Source organism: Myiozetetes cayanensis, unplaced genomic scaffold (assembly GCF_022539395.1).
Source record: "Myiozetetes cayanensis isolate MyiCay16 unplaced genomic scaffold, myiCay2020 scf6-25, whole genome shotgun sequence".
Classification (NCBI taxonomy): Eukaryota; Metazoa; Chordata; class Aves; order Passeriformes; family Tyrannidae; genus Myiozetetes; species Myiozetetes cayanensis.
This window is the reverse complement of record NW_026087853.1, coordinates 42,959,437-42,970,129: the sequence shown is the minus strand read 5'-3', so window position 1 is coordinate 42,970,129 and position 10,693 is coordinate 42,959,437.

Here is a 10,693-nt window from a genome sequence, read left to right as displayed (position 1 = left end):
TGGTGATGGAGTGCTGCCTCCGCAGAGCAGCCCTGCTACACTTGTTGGTGCTAATTAGTTTGTCTGTTGAGCTTCCTTATGACACAGTCTGGTCTAATTAACACTTCCCTGTAGATTGCTGCTGAACCCAGAAATCTCATTCATTTGTGACACACATTTCACCATCCAAGGGAGATGAATTTATTTTGTTGACAAAGGTGCTGATAACACTATCAGACTGCAGTTTTCACTCTGAGTGTGTTTCTCAGAGATGGAGAGAGGTGACAAGACAGCCTGAGTGGGAGAATGAGTTAAAAATAACAGCAAGAATTGCAGCTGTAGTTTGTCTACCAGCTTGAATTGTTTCAGCCCCAGACCATGTGATACTGCAGACAATTATAGTCAGTGTTTATTCCTTCTATCTCTGCCTTTTTATCCTATGTAGTAACATGAAAAGATACAATAGATACAACTGCTAGAATGAAAGCTCGGAAATCATATATATATACTGTGTATATATTTATATGTAAGTATGCTATATACAGATATAGTCTCTGTCTCTCTATATATAGCTTGCTTTAAAAAATAAAAAATCAGGAGCTACTCTATAAGTTAAATATAAGCCTTACAAATAGAATATAGCTGAAACTACTGCAGAATTTGGATCAAAGGCAATAGCACCTAGGGACCTGGCAACAGGTTTTAGAAATAATTTGCAACTGAACATATGAGACCCTTTTTACTTGGGCTGTGGCACCTGTCAGTGAGGCTGTCTGCTGCAGCAGAGAAAGGAGTAATTGCCAAAAGCTCTCTGGCTCCATAGGTACAATGAAACAGCATTGGACAGGGAGACCTGTGCTATTTCCAACCCACCAAAGAACTCTGGAAATTCTGGAAAGTCGTCCCCTGCCATCATAACTCTTCCTGCACCCTCAGCATAGTCACAGTCTGTGCAGGCTGAAGCCTGTCTGAGAAGTGGGAGGTGCTGGCCAAGAGCTAGGGTGTTTTGTTCCTTCTAGTAGGAGGAGGCACCCACTAGAAGGTACCACCCTTCTGGTTTACATGATCTACTCTGTGTGAAAGTCCATATCTTACAGTTAAAACTTTTGGAGTCAGAAGTTTGTATGGCTGTTAGTGTGTGTCCTTCATGAGATCGGCTTTCCCTTGATACTCATGGTCGTCTTCTCTGCATCTTACGTTGTTGGCTTCTGCATGGCTTTATGTTTTACTGCTGTTCTCTAGCATGACAAAAGCTCCTCTGGAAATGCAAAAGGCAATTTTCTGCCTTAATGGCTAAGTCAGAAATTACTTTGCTTTTGTCATTTATCTTCAGTCCTCTCTGCAACATAACAAATAGCTCATCTCATAGCATTTTTAGCCATTTCATCTTTAGCCATTTCTGTGATGTCAATGCTCATGTACTGTGGTATGCCAGAAACTATACTTTCTTACCCCATTCTCATTTTCCTGAGTCCAGTTAGTAATTATTCTGAACATCACTTACATCCCTGAGAAAGCTGAAGAGAGCAGACTAAAACTGACAAGGACAAAATGAGCCTTGAACACCCTGCTGCAGCACACGGTGTACAAAGCCTGCATGGAGTTCTCTGAATTTTGCTGATACTGATTTCTAATTCTGTTTTTTATGGCCTTGGGTTGCTTTTGCAGCCCCACATACAAAGACTTCAATTTTATATATCAAGGATGATCTCTGTTTTTGAAATAACTTCCAAAAGTGACTTTCAGCACCCATTCAACCCTGGACTGTCTTTGGGGAGTCCAAGCCAAGCTGAAGCTGTCTTCATCACAGTAATGAGATGTTAACAGGATCCCGGCAGAAGAATAAATTATGAACTAGAACAATCTGCTCACCTTACTCAGACCAATACTGAGCTAATAGCTTAGCTTTGCCACTGGGGAGTAGTTGTCCATTGTCTTCCCATCTGCCCGTCTTCTGTCTCAGCTTGATTAGAAATGGCTTCAGATGTGGCTGGAAATGGAGATTTAACTAATTCTTAGTCAATTTAAAATGGTTTTTGCAAAAGAATAGTTTTGAAGAGTGGCTGTTTAAACAGGAAGCTTCCTGTTTTGAAGAAACATTTCTCTATTTCTGCTCTTCCTGAGTTTTCTTTCTGTTCAGCTTGGCTTTACCCTTCTGCTTAATCTGAAGGGAAAGTGGTAAATTATGGACAATGTCGTGGAAAATTCTACCAGCTGGAGCACAAAAATCTTCCTGGGGTGATGAAAAAGCAAGTGGTTTGTTTGATTTGATGGGCAAGTATTTACCCAATTTTATATATCAAAAAGCAATATTGCAGGCTCCATATAATGCTCATGTTCCTTTTCCTGTTCCCAGTATAAGCCATACTTTGCTTTAGTAGTAGGTTGTGTAAAAAAAAAGGACATGAAATAATTGGAAACTTGAGTGATAACCTCTTTGCAGTTTGCAGTTGCTAGAATACAGACCTTCAGTGTTTCCTCTGCCAGGACTCCTCATGGAGAGATAGCCTAGGTTTAGAAACACCACTCTGCTCTTGCAGAGCTGATCAGCTTTCCCATACTGGGAACAGAAGCTTGGTTCCTCTCTTGCTGAGGTAAAACCAGTGTACTTCAAAAATTAATCAGAATAGTTCCCAGTTTCCCTAGGGATACATAACAGGCTATTCAGTCCTCTGTTTTCACTTTAACATTAGCATTTTTATTAGAAATAGTTGGCACTGAGTAAAGCATCCATGCTGGTGACCTAAGCAACATCTTCGGCTTTGAAGCATTTGTTTCATTAATTCTTTGCCCTCTGCTGTGCAGTGACACACAAAGTGCTTCTCCAACCACTTTGTGGCCCAAAGAGCAAGAGTGTTGCTTCAGCCATTTCTTTCTGTTTTTCAGATACTGGTCCATTGCTCACTTGTTGCATTATCTTGTGAAGAAACACAGGTGTGGCGTAAGGCTAGGGAAGCATGGGATATGGGCATATAGCATTCATCATTCAAAGAGATGTTGAGGAATTCCTCTAGGACTGACACATTTGAGGCACTTTTCAGAAGACAAATCTCATCCACTTGACATATAAAGAAATTGAGACTGGGAAGTTTTGCTAAATTTCTACAAGCAGAAACCAAAGTAAGATTTGAGAGTTTGGCCGTTTTCTTAAGCAAATATGCTCTTGGTTATATTGTTCTCCTTTGAAGAGGAGAGATTTTACAGTAGCTCCAGTTCAAACTTTGGTCCACTAAGGGCAAAGGTAATTGAAGGGTGTTTACAGAAGCTACAGATTATCAGTTGTCTCTTTCCATAGTGAAGGACTCTGCTCCGTTTGTGTCATTGTTCTCGTGGTGAGGAGTTGGTTGTTCAGAGCAGCATGCAGCCAGGCTGTGCATTATTCTGCTTTTTGAAGAACAGCAGAGCACACAAGAAATGCGGCTGCGTCACAGGGTTTCAGTAAATGCCACGATGCAAGTCCCTCTGTCATGTGTGGGCTATCTTCCTTTTTGATGTTAATTGCTTATTAAAAGCAGCTCAGGTTTGAGAAACCAATAGCAACTTCCAGTCTGCTATGTTCAGGCATTGCCTACATCATCTGGGCTTTGAAGCAGCTTCTTTAATGTCCTGAGAGCACCCTAGTTAACATGCCATGAGCAGACCTCAGGAGTACTCGATTCCTCTGGTGTGGTCTGGATGCCCCTCACCAAGAACATGCATGGTACGTAGACTTACTCTACACATTGCTGGTGCAACGGCACTGGGCCTTCTGTGTCTGCCTGCAGAAACATAGAACATCTCAAGTTGGAAAAGACTCATACAAATCATTGAGTCCAGATCCTTGTTCCATTCTGGGGAGCTATGATGGGTTTGAGGTAGTGTGATATCATGTAATCAATCTGACAGGCTTCCCTGTCTTGGTATTTCAGCCACTGTTCTGTGTACCAGAGGGGCTTTAGCCACTTCTCTGTTTGGTTATGGTGCATGTTTCCCAGTCATGGAAAACCTGTGCATTTTGGTGTCAGTGGTCAAGTCCCACAGTATCTGGAGGACTGTGGGACTAAACAGGTCTGTAGCTAAAACCTGAGTGGAGCTTTGTGCTGTCCCTATTCTGATCTTCACCTTGGTATTGCCAAGAAAATACTGTCTGTTTTGCCTGGGATCCTGAAAAGCCTTGTGCTGAACTCCCATGTAGCCCTAAATGGCAAGAAATAGGCTCATGAACATATCCAAAACAGCAGTGAGAAGAGGGTGGTTTGTCCCAGAGTGGCACACCCCCAGAATGGACACAGTGTTGTGCTTACAGGCATATGAAGAGGTGGGGTGGGGGTGTCCTTAAGGAAGACTGAGCAACACAGAGAACCAAAAGCCATTGGCAGAGGGGTGCTGCTGCTGCTGCTGCTGAGGGATTTCCATGCAGCACTAGGAACTCTTATTGATCTTACCAGTGACAACGTTGCCTGCTTCAGTGTCACCTTTCTAGAGTAAGCCAGGTTGAACAAGATAAACTTCTCTCCCTCCAGTCCCTCTATGGCAGTTTGTTGAGGCAAGTGCTTTTCTCTGGGCAGCATAACAACAGCCATTTCTGTGCCCACAAGTTTATACAAGTGGGGATAGACAAAATGTGGGTTTTTCCAGGCAGCCATAGCAGTAGTTCTATGATCTTTGTAGAAACAAGATGTGAGACTTCAGGGTATCTCAGCCCTTAGTCACTCAGTGTGAGGTAACAGAGGAGTCCTGTGAGACATGGAAATCTGGTCCTAAAATCTTTGGAAAGAGCCAGCTTTGCTGCACAATGGTGTTCAGGTAGAATAGACCTATATAGGAAACTTCTGGTTTCTCTGGCCCAGGAGAATGCCTAGAGGTGGGTGCACACAGACCTTGGGAGAGTAGAAGAGAGCTAATGTAGGGGTTCAGCTCTTGGGGTTGTTCCCTGTCATGGAAAGCACCAGACAGGCAGTGAGCCTTACTTAGGGCTCTTGGGTGGGTCACTGGGATATGATGGAACAGGTAGGTATGGGGTAGGGTGGTTATTTGGAGACCTCTTTTTGGCTGTGCTGCAAAGATTTGTGGGTACAAGGTGGTGTTTTAGGGTGCCTATGCACCACTCTGGGCATTCTAGAAGACCCTGCTGTGATCCAGTGTCTCACAGGAGGTGCTGCTGGAGGATCCCTCCCTCATAGGGGGTTTCCAACACTCGCTGGGGACCTGGCTATGGAGTTATCACTAATGGTTGGAGGGAGAAGAGATGGGACACTGGGACAAAATACATGCAATGATTTCTCCAGGGGCTTGATTTATAACAGAAAGCATCTGATAATTATTTACGAAATCTGGGAATTACGTAGTAGTACAAGTGGCTCAATACCCTGCCACAATATCCCTCAGGAGTCACTGAACTCAGTACCAACATCAATTGTCCTACCATCCCTTTAAGAGCTGCTGGCAGTGCCTTTTGGTACTGTTGGCATTAGTATCTATTGTTTCACTATAGGAAAGCAGCAGAAACCAGCAAGCTACTTTCTCAGCCTGATTTAAAGGTAGGATTTTACTGAAAAGTTTCTCACCTAATAGACAGTTAGCTGACTGAAGCACTTTGCTCTGGCCTTGCTTTCTCTTTGATATATTTTTATTTTCCTAGTTGAGTTAGAGTTTTAGAAATAAATATTCAGGCATTTCATCCAAAAATAGTGAATACATCAGCTGGAAACTGAAAGCCCACAAGTTCATGCAGATAAAATTAAAGTCCTTGAAGAGGTTTATGTTTTTGTTGTTTATTTTATTTTTGCCAGAGATGTGATTGAGTCTTCAAATGCTCAGGCAACTTTTTCTTGACTACACTGTTTTCAGTTTTAAAATGTTGCTCAACCCACTTTGCACATAGTTAACAGAGACCAATATACAAGGGCTCTTTCAGTGGGCAACCTGTCAGTATGGATGTGGCAGAAATCTGTAATGATGGTCTGACTTGTTTTAATTATTGGCCAGTGGACTCTCTTGATTTGTGTTGGTTTGGTTGGGAAGCTGTTCCTGTTAACTGTGCATCACTGAAATGATTGTCAGGCTGTGGAGGCTGAGGGAGATCTCAGCTTTAGAAAAGGCTAAAAAAATAAATAAAAAGGCCAGGGAAATGTGTTTTTCTTTTGTGCTCCATATTAAACATGCATGTAGTTTTCAAATTTCTCGGCTCCTGCTGGTATCATATGATAAAATTTCATATTTATTTTGTGTTCACTTAAGTTTATCTGGGAACTTATACTGTGGCATCTTAGTCAAAGTCATGTCATTTTGTGTTGCAGGAAGTACAGGCTGGAGTGAGATCTTCAATGAATTCATTTTCCCTCACTAACTTAATCTGCTCATTCTGAAATATCAACTTTTCCCTTCTGAGAAAAACCCAAACTCCACAGGTTTATCTGTACATAAGCAGTTAACGAGTCAAATGCACAGAAAATAAGACACATTCAAAATATTTTTATGCAGCCATGGTAATACAAACCTCTAAGTGCCTCCCTGCCCCACACTGAGAATTTCCCCTGAGTTGGGGCAATTTGATGCCCAGACAAAGAGTCTGTACTTAGATGTGTAAAGAGCTAAAGGCTGTTGTTTCTCCCATCTCATCCCTATGCTGCTGCAAAAAGAAATTAAAATGGGCACCTGCATCCAGCTTTGCTGCTGTTTTCAAATCCAGCTGCAGACCTTGTATTGGCTCAACATGGCCATGTCAGAATTCCCTCTGCAGTGTCTTAAAAAAAAAAATATCATTTATGTTAAAAAGTAAATGATATTTCTGTAACAAATAGCAGTTAATGTTGCTGACTTTTTTTTTTTTAATTGAGACCTGGGTGTTCTTTTCTCTGCTAATGAGTATCTCAGGGCTAGGGAAAGTATCTTTTAAAATCCCAGCTATGACTTGTGCAAGACCATTTGGAGCACATACACAGCTTATCAAAATGACTGTCTCAAAGATGCTGCTGACAGCTAGATATCAAACAGCAGCAGTAAGGAAGGTTACCCTCTCCCAAAGCTACAAGGACTGACCCATTAGGGGGCAGGAAGAGCCAAGGGTGTGCAGCATCTGGGAAGGAGGTAGCATAAATTGCTGCTGAAAACTCTCCTGGTCCCTTGGCTGTAGCTTGTCTCACTAGATCATGAGCAGTTTCCTGTGGCTGCAGGAAGCCACCTGCTGCCATGCTCACTCAACAAACAGAGCATATGGTCCTGTCTTCCTATCTGAGCTTCTGTTTTCAGCTGCCTCCCAGAGGCTGAGCACCCAGAGAGGTGATGCAGGGTTTTCTTCCCCTTGGTTGAAACACAACACAGGGGTTGTGTTTCACATGTAGTGTAATAAAATGGGATATTGTGGGAGAAGTTAATGGGGGGGTCAGGCCCTCTCAGTGTGAAGGCTCTTTTGATTAAAGGCTGCCACTGAGAAACCTCTCGACTCTCACCCACACAATAGCAACAACAATCAGCACCTGAGAGAGAGAGACTATAAAATGAGAGAGTGTGAGAAAATAGGTTTGGTGATGTGTCCACTAAGACAGACCTTTGTGCCTTCTGTCTCCACAATTTCTGTATTAAGAATGGCTGAACTAGAGCTATTTAGCATCCTGCAGTCGATGTGGTGTTTTGTGTGATGCAAAGTAACTACTCGCATACAATATGCATAGGGATCTTGTGTGGTAACAAGGCAGAGACATACAGAAGGCTGCCTGCCCCTTAGCTGTAAGCACTAGTCATCAGGTCTGTCTGTCTCTAGGGTCTCCCACAGGGCTTGCAATGTGGCCAACACTTTGCTGCTTTTCCGTCTTCAGTTGCTCCTCTCATATGGCAAACTCACTTGAGGCTGTTGGCAAAGACCATGGGGCGCAGACCAAGAGGAGGTCTGGGTACATCCTTCTTCTGTGCAGCTGCTTTAAAGACACTTTGGATATGTCTACCATCTCTCCCTTTCCTTTCTGCTTCTTTCCCTGTTCCCAGTATCTCAGTGGTTAGGGGTCCATTTATTTCTTTCCTCTTGGGCAGCTGTCTCAGAGCCCCTGCTCCACAGACTTCCCTTCAGGCAGGCTTTTTGTTGCTGGGTGGGTTTTCAGTTTGTTAACATTTTGCAACTTTCTCCTGTTTTAACCCTCAGAGAAAAGTGATTTAAAAGGCATGATTTGGATTCTTATTTCCTTGCTTCAAATATCTTCTTTCTCAGATATATATTTTTGTTTTCTCAAGCTCCCACCTTTGCCTGTCCATTAGCAAATAAACGCTCATTAGAAATATGTTCTTTCTTGTGTTCCATTTGCCAGACTTACTGGCGTGGGAGCTCACTCGCTGTAAAGCACTATGTGTGTATGTAGTGTCAGAACTATTTCTTCAGGGACCCAGTCTGGGGAGTTGATGTGTGTCAGCTGACTAACACTGCTGCACTAAAAGCAATGCTCTGTCAGTTATTCTTAAAGACCCCTGGGATGGGGGGAAAGGAGAACCCCTCTGTGGTCTGGCAGTGATATATAGTGATACCCACCTGGGTTTCCTGCACAAAGCACCTGACTAATGATTACTTACCCAAAGCTGTTAACATTTTGCTGAGGTCCAAACTATGACTTGTGTGTTTGCATCAGACCTTCTAGTGTAAGCCCCATTTTTTGATTGAGGCTCTGGAAGACCAATATTTTTATCGTTTTACAATTCTTGGACAAACCAGTTGAAAGTGGAAGGAGAAGTTATGGCTGTATTTTTCTCAAGCAAGGTGTCAGATTTAGGTTTCTTGTTCACACTTGCCTGTGTTTAGTTTCTGGAAGAGATCTTCAGCTCCCTCTTCTTACCAGATGGAAAGGTGGGAGCCCACCACCTTTGAAATGTATTTATTTAAGACAAAGTAGAAGTGCCTCAAATTTGAGAAGGGAGATGAATGCCATTTCTGAGTGCAAGTTGGTGGCAGGACTGCAGGTGCCAGGTCGCCACACTGTCACTTGGGCGCAAATCCTCTTGGCGTGGTAGGTATTGCTGTCCATGTGACACCTTACCTCCCACCTCTGCCCAGCAGCATCCCCCTTCACCCTCCCTAGCCCCTGTCCTGAGGGGATGTTAGACACTCTCTAGGAAGCAGCTTCTCTTGGTCAGATCTCTGTGTCTGGTCTAAAAGATAACAGCTTGTGACTCTCTATTGTGCCCTGGTCCTTGGCTTAGGGCTGAGCAGAGGGACATGGGATGTACCCTAACAAAGTGACCTATTTCTGACCAAGCTGCCAGGATGTCTGCAGCTCCCACTGTTAAAACAACAGACTCCAACCAGACAACACCTCCCAGAGTTGCTGTTGATTTTACTTCATAAGATAAACAGCCTGGGTTTCTTGCCCCTTCCTCTTCCTGGAGTTTTACTGCTTGAGAAGAAGGTGTTGGAATCTGGAGAAAAGCAATTAATGATGGAGTTGGGGTTATTGACTGACATAGTAATTACACTGGAAAATGTAATTTTCTCTGCATATTAGAGATGGGATTATTTCAAGGAGATCTTATTAATGTGCTGTTCACCAACAAAGAGCCCAGTAACCTCTCTCTTAATAAGATTACCACGAGGGTCATAATGCAGGAGGCTGCTAGGGTGATATATTCAAGATTTTGTCCTAAAGAAATAAATTATCTTCTCCTGTCTGGTGAGGACATATAGGACTCGTTTTCATTTAAAAGGCATATACTTATTTTCTGATAGCTAGTGGATAGCCTGTGCCCAACTTCCTTTGTCCAGGTGCTGTACATCAGCAGCAAAGTCCCAGGATTCAGGAGGGAGCTGGATTAGTCATCAGAACAGCTGAGGATGGGCAGGCAGGTAGCTCTCCTGGCATCCCTCCTTAGATCAGTGACACTTATCTCCTGTATGAGTGTGAGCATGACCCTCTACTGTCTGCTTCTCTTTCTCCATCTATAACACGTGGATAATAATTGTCCAGAACTCACCTAAGATTAGTGTCTGTTTGTGTAGTGCTCCAGTTACTATGGAGCAAGGTCTATGCCCCTTGTCATGAAGAGCAGGTACTGCCTGTTGTGTTCTGAAGGGGGGGGAAGTGGTAATACAGAGGAATGGAAAGAGATGATGTCAGTTTGGTTGTAGTTTGATCAATGTGTGAAAATTCAGGCCTTCCTGGGACACCATGTAGGTGATGCAGATGCTTTTTCTGGTTATGCAAGACTTCTGCTCTCTGCTGGTGCCCGTGGGATGTTTTTGGCTAAGCCAGAAAGTGACACTGCTAAAAACATTTTGAGGCAGCTTTCCCCTTCCTGACTCTGCTCACATCTGTCTACCATCTGTTTTGATTTTGCCTCTGTTGTGTTACTTGTAAACATCCTCTGGAACTGTTCGGGGCATGGAAAACTTGGGAGCTCCCCGCTTCTATCATGGGGTGTGAGGTGCAGCTTCCTGCTGCTGCATAAAACGTGGGATATGCTGATCAGTACCATAGAGGAAAACCAGCTGGTATTTATTATCCACACTGCTGGTCTGTGGAGGCATCTCAGTTATGGGTCAGGGATCCCTGTCGTTGGGCTAAATGTGCAACAGCAACAGAGGCCAGTCCATATTGTCCCGTGCTAACCTTTCATAGCAAGCTCTACCACCATCTACAAATATTTTTTAAAGTTAAACCCCCAAGTTAACTCTACCCCAAAAAGGGAAATATGCCAGAAGGTAGAGTCTTCAGTGTCATATTGATTTTTACCTGAAAGGCACTGATATATTGTAATT